General features: G+C 46.2%; 1 protein-coding gene and 1 long non-coding RNA gene across 3 annotated transcripts in view; one reads left to right on the top strand and one right to left on the bottom strand.

The window, feature by feature from the left end:
- The window catches only part of LOC138453062 (MOB kinase activator 2-like), a 95,008-nt gene that overhangs the window by 3,400 nt on the left and 74,260 nt on the right, over positions 1 to 17,348 (top strand). The window lies entirely within an intron of this gene.
- Positions 10,514 to 15,722, bottom strand: LOC138453087 (uncharacterized). Its single transcript, XR_011260363.1, has 3 exons — positions 15,572 to 15,722; positions 11,845 to 11,995; positions 10,514 to 11,002 (listed from the first exon to the last, which is right to left on the bottom strand). It is a non-coding gene; the product is annotated as an uncharacterized lncRNA (long non-coding RNA).

The following is a 17,348-nucleotide window of genomic DNA, read 5'->3' as shown; positions in this document are numbered from 1 at the left end:
GTTTCGCCAGGTATGCCACCCCTGCACCCAGGTCCGGACTAGCCTACAGGGCAAGAGGGCAATGCCTGAAACGAAAACACAAAATGCTGGTGTGGGTCACTTTTTTGGCCCATATAGGCCAGTTTGATCAGTTCCTTCACCATGCAGCTAGTAGTTTTCACCAGTGTTACTGAATACAAATTCTTTCCAATGTATAATTTGCATCCCATTTGATCAAAACCCTCCCCCTTGGGTACTACTCAGTCTGTCACAAAAGGAATGAATTTCCATTTGCAACTGTGGGCCATTTTCTCACTGGGGCCCGTGGCCATTTCATGCCCCAGTCTGACCCGGCCTGCACCTCTGCCACCCTATTACACCAGCTGGTCTCTAAACCAGTGACTTCGGGATATCCTCTGGGGTCGCCCCTGCGGTGACTGGAACCCCTGGATCTGGGCCCAACTAGGCTGCCCAGGGAATGGGAGTGAAAGTTCAACCATGGGACACGGAGTGCGACCTGGGCTGCCTCGCCCCTGTGCTCGACTCGTTTACATTGTTATCAATTTCAAGTGCAGGAGCACGCAAATATAATAACAATGGATCATGTTGCAGTCCTTAATGGAAAACAAAGGAGGTGATGGCTGGAGGGTTTGGAATTAATCCTAAACTCTGGCATTGCTCTGGGCCACCCTCCAGACCATCTTCTTCAGTCTGCCAAGCCATTATAAAAGGGGAAAGACCATATAAATCATTCTTGATCCAACCCCAAAAAGGGGCAGTCCAGCCCACACTGCTTGGTCACATCCCTTCTGCACAACACCACAAGCATCCCCAGACATGTTTCGGCCTCATTGGGCATCATCAGTGAGCTTTGCAGTCCTCAAAGGGGCATTTTATAGGGCCATGTAGGGGGTGGCAGCACCTGAACCTGACTTGCAGAGCACTCTTTTTTTTTGTATCCCAGGTTGACCTTGAACTTTTCTCCAGAAAGGTTTGCTGGACCAAAAATGCACGTGATCTGGAGATTCTTAGGATCGGTTCGCCCGTCAATACTATTGTCACAGGATTTAAAAGCTTAGCACGAGTGCTGGCCTGGGAGCATGCCACGAAGGGTGCGCCTTCCACGGATTGGCTTAAGCCTCTGTTGATGTGTTCCCAGAGACTCTTTGTTGCAAGTTCACTTCTTCAGTTCTCACATTCTGTGATCTTCAGGGCTTAGACTTTCGTGGAACTCTACTGCCAGGTGAGGGGCTTTCAGTGTAATGCTTGCCCCGTGCCACCATGGTGGTGCCTTTGATCACTGTGTTCTGAACACAGTGCCGTGAGGGAGGGCTCTCAGATAGTACCTCTGCAGAGTCCTCGAGTGCTTTACTTTAATCCTATCCCCCGCACTCTTTAAGGGATTCATAAAAATGGAGCAGAGTCCAGCTTCCAGGCACATGGCATCAAGAGCGAGGCGGATTTCAGGCACTGCCCAGGCTACCAATAGGTCTCACTAGCCATTAGGGCAGCCCCGCCACCCCCTCTCTGAAGACCAATTTTTCACCCAGCAATGGCAGGAAGACAAGTGGTCTCCAAAGATTTGACCGTCTAGGTGCTTACAGGTTGTGTGGCCCAGCACATAATCAAGTGGGGATGTGTGTCCACGTGCTCTGTGCGATTTCTGGCGCATAGTGTGGGCTCCTAGGCTCAATGCTACCCTTCTTTAGCAGAGTGGGCACTAGGCACCCTTGAGTAGTTGCCTGGTTGTACTCCAAATATCAAATCCCTGGTTTTTATTATTAAGTATAATATGTAACCTTTTATACAATAAAATCAACAATTGTATCAAATTGCATTGCAGACATTCTCTAATAATAGTGATCTAATGTACTAATTGCTCACAATTTATCAAAGCTGGCTCATCTCTTTTTCAATACTCTTCCGTAGCAACAGGGATTATAAAACCAGAACCACTCATGAAGTAATTCGAAATATTTTTCGGTGCAGAAAAAGAGAACTGCTTCCTGGTTTAAAATTCCTAGTCTAATCTCTACGATCGACAAGACAGAGCAAAAGTAAATGCCTAACAGTGTGACTTGTATCTCTGTTGCACCCGAGTCTGCAATGCCTACAAACCGTAGGAATATTCATCTGCGAAGCAATGGCTTCATGCATTGGTAATACATTTCGTAGCAAGCACATATTATCCCTACATTTTGCGTGCTTGGGCATTGTGCCACATATCCTGGACTAGTTCCAGCTGCAGGTAAGAATTTCACGTATTGTGCTCTAGACTTGGGGCCCGATTCATGGAATTTTTTGCACGGCTCAAAGTGGCTTTGCACTGCTGAAAAGTGACGTTCCACTACCCCCAGAGACCTTGATTCATGGAACTGTGCAAAGTGTATTTTTGCAGTTCAACATGACTTTGCACTGCAAAAATACACTTTGCACAGTTCCATGAATCAGGGTTTGTGTAGGCAGAGAAAAGTCACTTTTCAGCAGTGCAAAGTCACTTTGAACCGTGCACAAAATTCCATCGATCCGGCCCTTAGCCTTCAAGTGCATCGCACTGTTAATCCTACTTTATATTCAGCCAAAGCGGTGAGGGGGGTTATGGGGAGAATCCTGCCTCCTAGTCCCGTGATGTTCTCTCGGCAGGATCATAGGCCCATATCCCGCCTGGTGGCCGGTGGTACCTCAGGCCTGTTGCGCAGCCAATGCGTCTTGCATATGTGCCTGTAGCTCTCCTGCCCTTTACCTTAGAGGCAATTTGCCCAAACGCACATCCCACACTCCAGACTGGAATACCATGGCACGTGTATACTTGATTAGTATTACGGCTTTAAACGCGTGCCTAAGGAAATCACTGTTAACCCGGGGGCTCCTGGTTGAGTACAAGCCTAAGTTGCTGAGACCATTGATAATGATATTTTATTTGTATCGAGCTGTTTCAGAGCGCCACAAGGCAAGGGAGGGGAACAAGAGAGAACAAAAACAACGGTCATACTAGGCCCAGTGACATTGAGAACGCGCAGGTGCATAGAGAGAGAAAGGGGAAAGGTGCATGGAAGGGCGGAGAGGTGGAAAGTGCAGAGCAAAGGAAAAACAGATACAAAATAATAAATAAATAATGAAAGGCAACAAACAGTGCTAGTGCAAGTGGCAAGTGCTGGGTTTAAGGCAGCAGAGAGGGTATGTCTGATAAGTGCAGGAAAAAGTGCAGGGGGGACTGTATGGTTACAGATACAGATCCAGATCAAGGCAGCAGTGCGGGTGGGTGGCAGGGTGAGCAGGTACCTGGGCCCAGACGACAAAGGGTAGGCCAGGTGCACGGTGCAGAGAGAGAACAGATCAGCTGGGGAGAAGAGGGGCGAAGGCAGAAGCATAGAGGAAGGTCTTGAGGTGCTTTTGGAACCGGAGATGGTTCTCCTCAAGTTTCAGAGTGGCAGGGAGGCTGTTGCAGAGGGAGGCCCCGGCCAAAGGCAGAGATATACCCCAGCTTGTTTCTTTGAAAAACGACTGACCCTGAGGGAGATGGAGGCTGAGGAGCGAAGAGCTCGAGAGGGAAGTTATTTGCTGGGGGATAGCTGAAGGTATTTTGGACACAGGCCCCAGAAAGCCTTGTGGACAATGCAGAGGGTTTTGAATATAATCCTTGCATCCACTGGGAGCCAGTGGAGAGATTTCAGGGCTGGAGAGATACGATCCCAGGGCTTGAGGCCAAGGACAAGTCTCGCAGTCCTGTTCTGGATTAGTTTCAAAGGGCGGAGAGTAGATGCAGGCAGATTTAGAAAGAGGCTGTTACCATGGACCAAGTTTAATGGCGAAGTAGGATCATAAAAACCTATAAGCATCACTGCCTGCCATTGCGCTGTAGGCACACAACCTGTCAAACGCTGGTAGCTCTAAATGGTTTCTAGGGCTTCCCTTTGTCTTGCGTCGCTACTGTGCCCCAATACTCCAACCACAAGACTATTTGACTGTATTGCACTGATGAGATCTAATAAGGATGAACCCGGTATGTAGTTGTAGTTGTCTAAATCTTAGAGCGCTGTTTGTATTTGGATTGAAAAATGCTTTGGTTAAAGTAGCACTGCCCTATTGACAGACATTTGCCTTGAAATGTAAGCTAATTTGTATACCCAGAATGCATTATCCATCTTTCTCTAAACCGAAGGTGCGCGTCGAACGATGTCTACTACGTGATGCTATGCTGTGTGAAACTTTGCTCAAATGGCTTAATCTACTTTAGCTTTTCAGGTGGAAGTTTTTTCATGCCTTTTTAAACTCTCCATAACTTTTCTGGTGTGGCAGAGCAGGATAGTTAACAGAGTGTCTTCAAACCTTATTCCGCTATGCTTCACTTAGAGAAGGGGGTCTTCTGCCATTGGATCGCCAGATAATTTTTGGATTGCCTCTCCCAGTGAGCCTAGCCAGCACAGTACATTGCGAGGGATCATTGGACTTGTAGTCCAAAACATCCGGCGAGCCGCTGGTCGCAGACCTCACCGGATTATTTCCGGTCAAAGTGTAACTGCTCCACGAACTATGGAGACTCCCGGCACCCCTAAAGAGACCAGCTACCAACAGTATACTTTGAAACCTGGCCAGAACTGGGGAAGACGGCTCACTTCATTAAACATAACTTAGGCGACATTTAATTGCTATGTCCTTAGCAAGTGAGGTGTTGCGAGATGAAAATGGAGGGGCCCATGCCTTTAGCCGAAGTCCATCAAACCATTCTGGGCGACATAGCAGTTGGGCTGCTTCGACCACCTCAGAACGTGTGGATGGGCTTATTCTGAGCAACATAAAAGTTCAGCATGTGGTCTGATGCACCTATGCAAGACTATGAACCAGTTTCTTTTATTTTTTTAAAGATAATAATTCTACTGTTTAGTATTCGCTCATTTAATTGTTGCTTAATCGTCACCTATATATATATATAAGACAAAATGAACGTTATAGATGTATAGAGAAGACAGTTGACCTATTGGAAGCAGATATAGATTCTGGATGTCTATTGGCTGCACTGCTGAGTGTCTCACTTAGCAGCCATATTTATTTATTCATTTAATTGTTTTTTTTATAGCGTGCCTAATACCATACCTGAGTTAGGTTTTGAAGCGCAGGTGGTCTTGCTTCCAAGACCAGCACGTTGCCCCTGTGCTATCCTCAGAGTTAGCTGTTGTGTACTATTTGTATAGGCGTATGGGTTTTTAGGGTCCGGCAGCAGAAGTGCTGTTACTTGCACATGTGCTCTGGATGGCCCAATTGCAGTCGGGTATCCCCACGCCCGCCATAGTGATGCTGCAGGTAGCCCGGTAATGACATCGTGCAATTCTCCCAAAGGTGGAGATTGAAGGTTGGGTGGATGGAAGGATGTGGCCGCTCAGAGGATCCTGAGAAAGCAGCGAAAGGCCCTGCCATGAGGGTGTAGCCGTGGCTGATGGAGGCCTCATGCACCGGAAGTGGAGAATTGTAGAGAACGAGCAGCAGGGCTATGTTGTTCCCGGGGGCGAGGAGGCCACCACTGGGCCAGATAGGCGCAATACACAATGTCAAAGGGCAAATGGGATGGAAGAATGTGGGCACCTTGCATTGTAAGATGCCTCCCTGTCACTCACTCTGGAGCCGTATGCTCGTCCTAGACCTCGGGAGTCTTATAGCTGGCAGAAGGGCACACCCGATAGCTCTTCCTCCGTAGTGGCAGAAACGTAGTTATAGCAGAATGTTGTATGTATACCCCCTTCCTATTCTGTGTGTATTCTCCTTTCTCCACCCTGTACTACGCGAGTATCCCCTCCCCATCTAGTGTGAGTGACACCCCTGTCCACCACTACAACGAGGCAGATATGTTGCCAGTACTTGTTATGTTTACCCCTAAGGTTTTCAGTACTCGTCTAGGGCGGTTAGATTGTGCAGTAGTCCTTCTTTCAGTGCCGTCCATGCCCCTGTGCTGCATTTGTGGTGAAGGGGATTGGCCACCACTTGTCTTTTCCTTTTTTTCTAATGTCCTTGCGGGTAGAGTCTGCCTGCCTTTCTGCTTCATTGGTGGGGGCAAGAGTGGCCATCTGCAAATAGCAGCCATTTTATTTTAACTGAAATGAAGGTTAAGCTGAGCTTAGATTGCAACCCTGTTTAACTCCCAATTCCTGTCTGAGGGCCCTAGTTGTTCACGGGCTGATTGACATAAGCAGTTTAGATTTGATTTTTATATTTATATCACGCATAACCAAAGGAACCAAGCAATAAAATTGCATCTGGATGCAAATGATATAGTAGTAGTCGTGGGCGGTTATTCAAAAGGGGAGGTCTTCAGCTTTTTCCTAAATTCGCCCAAAGTTTCAATTGTCTGAAGATCAAGTGTTAGGGAATTCCAAGCACGGGGACCTGCAGAAGCGAAAAGTCTATCGCCCCAGGAAACTGACCTTGAAGGTGGAATTGCCCAAAGGTGTTGTCCTGAAGACCACAGACAATGATCGGGGTGTTGGGGAACAATCTTTGAGGAAAGATGTATAGATGTATAGGAGCAGCTCCTCTGAGACACTTAAGACCAAGCTAAGGACCTTAAACAGAACTCTTTGCTGTACCGATTGCTCCTGAACTGGGAAATGGGCGACCGTCTGGGCAGGGAGTAGACCAGCCTAACGGCTGCATTTTGAGCAACCTGCAGACACTGGGTTTGCTCTTTTGGAATACCCATTAACAGGGCATTGCAATTATTTGATCTGGAATTTACTGATTCGCAGACTATCAACGGGCTGTCTTTATCTGAAACAAGTGGCAACAGAGGTTTCAACAGTTTAAGGTGGTAGTAAACAGATTTTACAATTTCATTTACCTGTAGATTACGGCCTATATTTGTCTGCCAGGTTCAAACAAGGTTCTTTACCTTGGATGCAAAAGATACTGGGACCCGAAAATGTGCAGGGCAAGGGAGTATGCTGTGAAATTGTGGTCAATTTTGTCTTAGATCCAACTAGTATGATCTCTGCTTTGGCTGGGTTAAGTTGACGCTTATTGGCACGCACCCAACTTTTAATTCTCTTAGCCGAACATAGATCTGCATGTGGTTGGCATACGAGTGATGGCGCAAGTCAAATATCAGAAAAATGTCCAACAGGGGACGGATATAAATGTTGAATAACAATGGAGAGAGGTAGGAGCCCTGAGGCCCTCCACATGGTATGCAGTAATAAAATCACGGCAAAAATGTTGCCTTTACAAAAAAAAAAAATCGCAGCAAAAATGCTGTGGTTTGATCCGGTAAAGGTGTACCCCATTATACCATTTAAGAGGTGCAGGGGTGTCCCCCGCTCCCTTTAAATGGTATAATGGGTCTTTGGGTTGCAGGGGTATCCCCTGCATCCTTTGCATAGATTGCGGCGACAAAACCACAGCCTCTTTGCCGTGATTTTTTTGTGTAAACAGCCATTTTTGACGAGATTTTAACACATGGAACCCTCCACATTGGACCCAGTGTGACTTGCTGGGTTCAGTCAGAAAGAATGTGAACCATTTCAATGAATCATTGGATATTTTAGCCCCTGTAGATAGTCTCGAGATAAGAATCCACAAATCCACTGTATCCAAGGCCTTCAAAATATCGTCCCAAACAGACACCAGTGCTGTTACGGTCCCATGTCCTGGCCTGAATCCTGATTGGTACATATCCAATATCCCCTTACCCTCAAAAAACGCTTGCAATTGCACTGCAACCATTTTCCCAAGATTTTGGATGGCCAGGGTAGGCCTGCACTGGGTCGATAATTAGAAAATAGTTTTTGAGCTGGTGTGGGTTTTTTTTTCTTCAGAAGTGGTGTAAGATAGGATTTTTTTAGCTCCTTTAAAGGGCAGGATCACCCCCTGTTCCATCCTGCAGTAATGGGCTATTATGTCCTGGATGTCAGATGGAATCAAGTGCATCTCTGCAGGCAATGAAGATCACCATCATGGACACATGTTCACCCTCCCAACCCACCACTTGCCTTCCAAGGACTTCAATGGACTCACCCGCACAGGACCACTTTTGCCAACAGTCCGTGCATTCAGTAGCTTGTGACTTCAATGGGATGACTTGCTAAACACACGTGGTTGTACCCGCTTTCGAGAGTTGGTAGGTGGAGAGGTCTGAATTAGGCAAGCAAATCGTTTCCCTTGTTTTTTTAGTTTGGGATATTGGGTGGCGCGTGCCACTTTGCCGAAACCATTGCATTAGAGTAGAGATCGGGAGAAATGGCATATGAGACAGAACACACAGCTTGTAGGTGTTGTATGGCTATTTGACTGCCCATGCCAATGCTAATCCCTGTGGCCATTCCTACACAGTTCCTGCCCCTGCCCACTCAAAACACCTCCTCATGGAAACTCTTTGAGCTTTTTTTAATCAATCCTTACCATCAAACGTTGCGCAAGTGCCTGCCAGTGTTTTTTCAAAGCAGTCTTTCAGGAGTTAATTACTTAATTTAAGCTGTAAACACACTCCTGGTTTAAAAAAAAGCCTTCACCAGGTCTGCCTTCAGTCACTCGTATTATAAGCACCGTGCGTGTCCTTCACTGAAGTCCTGTTAAAAAGAAGCATTGACAAGGACAACCGTTTTGGTTTGTGTATAAGTATTAAACATCTGCCAGGCCCTGCTATTAGATGCCCAGGTACTCGCACAGCTGTTCACGTGCTACCAACAATGGCCAGTTAATAGCACTACGCAGTGCCTGGCAAATGCGTTCCCATACCTACAGAAACGCCCAAACAGTTGGCATTGCCAATGCTCGTCTTGCAATGTTTGCTGCTGAGCATACATTGTAGGTTGAAGACAAAACATAGGCTGCTGTTTAGGTTGTAGGCCTACCTGTTTTCTCGTTCTCTCTCCCCCTCTCTCTCTCTCTTTTCCTCTGCTTGTCTTTCTCTCGGTTTCCTTTTCTTCTTCCCCCACGCACCCCTCCCACCGCCCTGTCCTCCCCACCCTCCTGTCCCAGATCCGGCTCCTCTAGTTCTTGTCATAACACGCTTACCTTCCTGGGCCGCTGCACACTTGAAAACTGTGTTTGGTACCTGGCTGGTTTTCGTGATGAGCCCATCCCCCATTCTCCTCAGAAGGCCGAGACCGTGGGCCTCGAGGCTCGACCACAGGCATGCTGGGTGGTGGGCTGAGGGAAGTGGCGCCACACAGGGCAGAAGGAGGGGGACACCACCGCGCGCGGGGTACAGCGTGCAGATGCGAGGGGCGGTCTGGGAATACGTGAGAGGTGGGGGTGCGAGTTGGGGCCGAGCAACTCCCACCTTTAGTTTCAGAGATGCCCGAGTGCACAGGCAGGGCCAACTTAAATGGCACTTTGTAGCTAGCCTGGATGTGTTATTCCTGGCATCAGAGTGTCTTGTTATGCCCGAGAACAGAGCCGCCATTGTAATATGTGTCAGTGTGATCGTACTTCTGAACTCGCACTGCTTTTCAATTTCAGAGTGCTCGTCGGCCACCCTCTGCGACACCCCTTTCTCACTGCACCCCAGGCATAGTACCCTACCAAAAAAATCTGGATTGAAAGTGGATTGCTACTGGATTTTCCCAAACATTTAAATCCTCTTTAAATCCTATTTAACTCCAGAAACTCCCATTGTACTGAGAGGATTGCTTTTGGCTTCTTTTTGGCTTCATGCACCCTGAAATATGTTAATTAGCAATCCTCAGTGGAATGCAATCCCAAAACAATCCAAGCAATCCAATCCACTAAAAATCCAAAAACAATCCAATCCCCAAACAATCCACTAAAAATCCAAAAACAATCCAATCCCCAAACAATCCACTAAAAATCCAAAAACAATCCAATCCCCAAACAATCCACTAAAAATCCAAAAACAATCCAATCCCCAAACAATCCACTAAAAATCCAAAAACAATCCAACCCCCAAACAATCCACTAAAAATCTAAAAATCCAAAAACAATCCAACCCCCAAACAATCCACTAAAAATCCAAAAAGAATCCAATCCCCAAACAATCCAGCAAAAATCCCAAAACAATGCAATCCCCAAACAATCCTATAAAAATCCTAAAGCAGTGCCATCCCTAAATAAATACAAAAGCAACGGATTACATCTGGCTTCCTTTTGGCTAAATGTACCCTCGTAGAGATCCAAAAGCAATGCAATGCAATCCCCAAATAAACCTTTTGAAATCCAAAAGCAATTAATGTAGTCACCAAATAATACTTTACAAATCAAAACAACAAAGCAATCCCAAAAATATTCTTTAACAATATAGGCATTGTTTCGGTTTATGAGCTGGAAATAAATTTAGGAGTTTTAACAAAAATAATGTTTACTATAATCCTGAAAAGAAATGCTTAAAAACACATTTGGTGCACCTTGTTGAATTGGGCTTTAAAAGCGTCACTGTGGCTTAATTGCTGCCCATTTCAGAGAGTTGCATTTTGAATTGCCTTTAGAACAATAGTGATGACTAATTAGGTCACAGTCATTTAGGTAAAATGGCCATGAAAGTCAAGACCATGTAATGGCATATAAACTATATTTAAAAAGAAGCGACACGTTTTTTTTTCCCCGACTATATTTATTAAAAAGAGGCAGAGGTTCAATCGGACACTGTGTACATAGCACAAAAACACAACTGTAGCAATCCCAAACACGGGTGCTTCACAATTTAAAAATAAAGGGTGAGAGGGGACCCAGAACCAGTCAGGTTCGGTCCAGCCCAGGGAGCAAGGGTGATAGGGGACACGGAACCAGTCCAGGGGTGTCACACGAGTATACAGGCCCAGCCTAGGGAGCAAGCGAGTCCGGTGGGGACCAGCCCAGGGAGCAAGGTTGAGAGGGGAAAGAGAACCAGTCCAGGGAGTCACACTAGTATCCAGGACGAGGCAAAAGAGCAAGGGAATGTGGAACTACACTTGTGTAGAAAAGACGAGGTTTGGCTCCTTCTTCATCCGGTAGTTCCCAATTTTGTGTTGGAGGGCTTTTCTGCACTCGGATGCAGAGAGTACTGGAAAGCCCATTTCCCTGGCTTTAACATGGATACATTCTGAAACGCAAAAAAGATTTGTGTAAAAAGTTTGAAAAGAGCAAGCAAAGTACTTTTTGGTTGACACATGGCTGTGAGAAATAAAGCATAGGCAATTTTCACTGTACACCCTCTAATGTGCTTTCGTAATTCGAATTACTACATTTCTCAAAGCTGTAAATCTGGTTGAAACCATGGCAATTCCTTAGAATTTAATATAGATTAGTGTCACTTCCCCAGGAAGTGGCTCTCCGTTTATCTTCTTTCCATAATTGGTATATTGTGAAGAAATTACCAATCTCGTGTTTCCCCCATGGACAGTGCATTGGTAAAGGAGCCATACAAGCAAAACAAATACACAGGGTTTGAAATTGAGCGGAGCTGGGGGCTATTTAGCCCTGTTTGTAGCCTTGAAGAGCCTGGTTAGCTTTACACCATGCTTACCAGGAGCTAAATTTGGCTCCCGGGCCAACTGATGCCGATATTATATACCTATGGGAATTTAACTATGTGCGTGCTTGCTTTTGTAACAATCTAAAAAAATAACATAGGACACCACTATGACATTTGAAGCTTAACGGGTCATAAGTAATGGACAAAGCAATATGTTTGCATGTGGGCATATAATGAGTGATGGACAATAACCGGTTAATACATGAGCCACAGTATTTGAGCTACCTTTTCCCACCCTCTGACACAGTCGTCTAGAAGCCCTATGGCTTCATAGGAATGTTGGGGAGGAGGGTTTGAGATTGGGGTGGAGACACAGAAGCCTACAACCGATAGTATTTGGATAGAGAAAAAGCATTTATTTATTTCATAAGGGCACAAACCAACTTTTGGTTAACTCCAATGGCACTTACCTCTGATGCAGTTGATGGACCAGGGTTGGGATTTGTATCGGGAAAACTTTTTCTGTGGCTCCTGTCCGCCTCCTCTATATCCACTGAACGGCCAGTTCCAAGCAGTGCTCAACTGCTACCTGCTGACAGGAATCCACTGTGTCCCAGTATGCTGAAATAATAGCACAAATATTAATATTACACATTTTAATACAGTACGCATTCTAATGACAATTACCAAGACCCGGAACCAGCGCAGGGAGCCAGATGGGTACCCAGACACAGCCCAGCAAGTAAGGAAGTTTGTTAGGAACCCACCCATGGAAGTGTCTCGGGCAGGTGCCAGTCTTACCTGAACTTCTGAAATGGTGAACACCTAGGCACACAAAGCCAGTAGGCGTTTGGTTATTTGCCGAAATATTGACTGCCCATGGTCATTTTAATCCCTATGGCCATTTACACCCAGATCCTGCCCCTCCCAAAATACCTCCTTATGGGAACTTTGAGCTCACTTTAATCAAGCCTTATCAGACTTTGCGCTTAAAGTGCCTGCGCTTAAAGTGCCTGCCTGTGATTTTCAAAGCAGTATTCTAAGAGTTAATTACTTAATTGGAGTTGTAAACCCACTACTGCTGTGATAAAAAAAATGTCTTAACCAGGTCTGCCTTCAGCCACAAAGCAGTTCAACGAAGCAACTGAACAAGTCTGGAAGTGTTAAGATGAAAAAAGTAGGATATACCCTAAAGTATGGGTGCATAACATAAGGCCCGCGGGCCAGTTGCGGCCAGCCATGCCGTTTTGTCCGGCCCGCCAGCAACAAAGACTTTCCTAATGGAGGGCGGCCGGCAAGCAGCATCGGCCCCCTCCATTAGGAAAGTCTTTGTTGTCTTCCGAGCGTGTGTGTTTGTTGGATCTTTGTGCTGCTTGTATGTTGAGATCCGGGGGTGGGGTGTGTGTCGGGTCTGCCTGAATGTTTGTTTTTGTGTGCAAGTCCAGTGTATGTTGAGATGCGGGGTTGGGGTGTGTGTCGCGTCTGCCTGAACGTGTTTGTGTGCAAGTTCAGTGTATGTTGAGATGCGGGGTTGGGGTGTGTGTCGGGTCTGACTGAATGCGTTTGTGTGCAAGTGCAGTGTGTGTCGAGATGCGGAGGGGGTGTGTGTGTCGGGTCTGACTGAATGTGTTTGTGTGCAAGTTCAGTGTATGTTGAGATGCGGAGGGGGAGTGTGTGTCGCGACTGCCTGAATGTGCTTGCGAGTTTGTATGGTGAGTTGGGGGTCTGTATGCTTGTGAGTTTGTGTGCTGAGTTGGGGGTGGGAGTTCGGGTCTGTATGGGTGCATAGTGTATTGGTGTATGCTTGTGGGTTTGTGTGCTGAGTTGGGGGGTGGGGGGGTTCGAGTCTGTATGGGTGCATAGTGTATTGGTGTATGCTTGTGAGTTTGTGTGCCGAGTTGGGGGGTGGGGAGTTCGGGTCTGTATGGGTGCATAGTGTATTGGTGTATGCTTGTGAGTTTGTGTGCCGAGTTGGGTGTGGGGGGGTTTGGGTCTGTATGAGTATGTATGCATGGTGCATGCTTGGTGGCATGGGGCATAGTGTTTGGTTGAGGGGTGGGTGTCATGCGGCATAGTGTTTGGTTGGGGGTGGGGGGGCCATGGGGCATAGTGTTTGGTTGAGGGGTGGGGGAGCCATGGGGCATAGTGTTTGGTTGAGCGCCATGGGGCATAGTGTTTGGTTGAGGGGTGGGGCCAAGCTTCCCGCCACGCCTGCTGCGCCTACCGCCCCGCCCACATTTACTTTTCAGCCCACTATAGCCATCATGTAAGGTACTTTTGGCCAACTGTCAAAATCAGTTGTGCACCCCTGCCCTAAAGAATAACCATTTTACTCAAATGTATGTTGCTTTATAACTACTTCTGCTGTTCAAATACAACATTGTGCTTTTGTCAGGCTGATCCAACAAACTGAGCCAGGATAATAATAATAATAATTTAGCATTTATATAGTGCTACGAACCCTCAGGTATCCGAGTGCTGCTTATTATTACCCACGGTGTGTGGTGCTCATTTATCGACCTCGGAAGGATAAAAGGCTGAGTTTGGGGCTGCCGGGATTCGAACCTGCGTCAGCAGGCTCTGCACAGATGTCAAAGCGACTGCGGTTTGATCAATCATCTCCACCAGCTTTTCAGAGGTGCTGGGCATTCAGTGGAATGGACCTGGTCGTGAAATGGCACCATCAATGTGCAACCGCATTCATGTGCCATCGTTCAGGCCATTTGCCAAAAAAAATTGCAAAGACGAAAGCAAACCAGCCATTGCTAAGTGCTGAAGACAGACATGTTTACATTCCAGTGGTTGCGAATGTGCATGTTCCATGCCACAGGGGGGGGTCTTGCAACAGCCGATTAAGGAAAGCAGAAGGCAATATTTCTAAGGCATCTGGCAAGGGAGAGGCAGCCATGAATGTAGAGCATCAACAGGGAAGGGAAAGATGATTCAAGGGGAGATGGACCACCACGGCGCCTGCCCATTTTGCCCCATTTATCTATGGGGGCGCACTCCCAACACCCACAATTACTTAATTTTCCCCTACCCCAAACCCCATAACAAAAATGCAGCAAAAAAACCTGGCAAAACGGCCTTTCACCAAATGCAGTGAAACAGCTGTGACCAACTACACCCAGATGATGGCACACGATGTAGAGCTAATGTGTACTGTGTGAAACGCCTCAGGTTATCCTTGTGGCTATCTTTCCAAACCACCCCCCCCCCCCCACTTATTGTCCCATTCAAGTGCAGGCTCCCAAGTTAGACCTGGGGAAAAAGGGGCTACATATGCACGAACTTTCTTAATCTGTATGAATTTCTTAGAGGACAGCCAAATGCGGGTAAATTGAAAGGGATGTGGTCGTTTTGAATACAGTCGTGGCCTCAGTGAGCTTTCAAAATGCACAGTTGGGTCAACATATTCATTAAATTAGCCCCCCCCCCCCCATCGAACCCCACAGATGCTGCTCTAACTGCACAGCTTCCAAAGTAGGATTTACGACTGTAGGCTCCTTTTCTTTGAGGTGCCACCCATGCGTCATGTCCTATACATTGGCCCCTCCCGAAAACTCAGCTGGTTTTGTGATAAAGTGCAGTTGTGCCAGTAAATCAATTGCAGTAGGTCTAGGCGCGCCCACTGCACCCCTTCCCTCCCACACTGCCTATGATACACATACACCCAATCCCAGCTCCGAGTACAATTGCAGCTGCATGGTACGTTGATGTGTTTTGGACTGAAACTCCCAAAAGCCATAGCTGGCATATATGACGCTGGATCATTGAAGTCGTATGAAAACAATGGAGCACAATGTTGCAGACACGTGTGTATATTATATGTTCTCCTGTAAAGCTCTAGCCTGCTTGAATATCACTTGTAAAGCAGGTTAGAGCTGCGCCGTGTGAAAGTAATGAAATGTGCCAACAGCCTGTGCAGATAAACGCACTGTGCCGGCCTTTAGCAGGAGAACATATGATATACACCAAGGGTCTGCAACAGTGCTCCCTGCTTGGAGGCTCACGGAGAAATGGCGTCGCTGGTCCAAGGAGGCGGATGGGGGCGCTGGACGTGGGGAGCGCGCACTACAAAGGCAGAGTCTGCCTCATAAATCAACACAACCTGTGTGGCTCCCGAGAGACACACTCCTCACTATGCAAAAGGCTCACTCTGAAATAAAGCCTAAAACGTGTACATCAGCTCCTTACCCAATGATTCTGGCTTTGTTTATCGATCCCAGCAGCATGATCCACGCTCGAATCTCGTCCGCCATTGCTCAGCTGGTGTCCAGTGTTCCCAGGTGGAAGGAAAAAACGCGCTGCATCGCCGTACGAAAAAAGCCCAAAACAAGCTGACCCACCCAAATTAACCGAAAAAAGCAAGCGCACATGTAAACGCCATGAGTGGGTTTCAAAAGTAAGAAACAGCACAATTCAGAAACATAGAGAAAACACACATATACTAAGTTAAAATAAAAAGTAGTGTTAGTGGCTTGTTTTTACTGAGAAAGAAGTCAGTAAAAAAATCCCCAAAACTCCTGCAGCCCAAGACAAACAAATCGTTGCTTGGAAAAAATCCCCCAAATCCAAAATAAATGGAAAAAAAATCTGAAGCTTGAAAACTTTTAAATAAAGACACAATTCTCTCAGGTGTCACTTTGAACATTTCTCAAAACTGCCATTTTCTAATTTCTGAGCATTTCTCAAAACTCTGCCATTTCTGACTTACAAAAGTGTCTTTATGCTTTCAGTAAATCAGAAAAGTGGTACAGCCATCTGGGAAATGTGCAGCTTACATAGGAAAGACTTGCACAATAGATGTTAACGATACCTCACAGGCACCGTATTTTAACTCCTTTTCGCGCTCTGCAAGGAGAATCCCCAGGCAGTGCCTGTCCTGCACTCCTCAGAGGCACTATGGCCATTGTCAGGCCATATTAGGGACACTGGAAGCTTTGATGTCTGTACCCCCACATTCTTAATGTCACAGAATACGGTGCTTTTAGGAAAAGTGTTGTTCCACCAAGGAACAATACTTTTCCAATTTTACATGGACTTCAGAATTGGGCCCATGTTTCGGTAAAGTGAAAAGCAGTTTACATTTTAAAAATGGAGCACCTGCAGCCCAGCAGGTCTGCCAAGGCAACCTGACCCGAGATGAAAGCTACATGGAGACAGCCCAGTGAGGGAACTGCAAAGCCCTCCACCAATGGTCCCATGCCCTGACCTGCACGATTTCATATGAAGAGAGCCATGTCTACATTGCCGGGATGCTGCCAGGCCTGGACTGGCCTACAGGGCAATGCCTATATATTTTTTTATTTGTATTCCGGGATTTGTAGCGCCATTACAACGGCAAGACTACAAGTCCCAGAATGCAAACATAAAATTAGGACAGTTACACGTTTTCAACGATCTGTGTGTCCCGGATACGCATTTTTATTACACAGTGCTGTGTGTGTGTGTGTGTGTGTATATATATATATATATATTCATTCAATAAAAAACATTGTTAAGGGGACGTTATGGTTAATTTCCTATGGGTTTAGCAACTTAACCATAACTACATGGCCGCTACAGCAGGCCATGATATATATATATATATTGTGGTCGTACGCCATTTCAGGAAATCAGCCCATCAAACAACAGCAAGTTCGTTCACTTATCCAGTATATATATAATTTGATGTACAGGGTACAAATGGGGACAATGGTTATATGTTGCACAAGCGAAAACAGTAAGACTGGCTGTGTATGCATTTCAAATAGTGTTTTAATAGTCATAGTGCTGAACGTATTTAGAAGCTGCCATTTGCTGGACACATGAGTATGGTGTGCACGAACTGAAATAGTAACAAGTATTATTTTTTTTACAATTGTGTTCCTTTCGTATGCAGGCTATATTGAATCTGAACAAATATCAGGAAATATTTTACTTCATGAAACGTTTTGTTTTACATGTTCAATACATCTTGGATGTTTCCCGG

The sequence above is a fragment of the Ambystoma mexicanum genome, chromosome 1p (genome assembly GCF_040938575.1).
Source record: "Ambystoma mexicanum isolate Mex_15411 chromosome 1p, UKY_AmexF1_1, whole genome shotgun sequence".
Taxonomy (NCBI): domain Eukaryota; kingdom Metazoa; phylum Chordata; class Amphibia; order Caudata; family Ambystomatidae; genus Ambystoma; species Ambystoma mexicanum.
The sequence above is the reverse complement of the archived record's forward strand: the minus strand, read 5'-3'. Positions and strand labels throughout refer to the sequence as shown.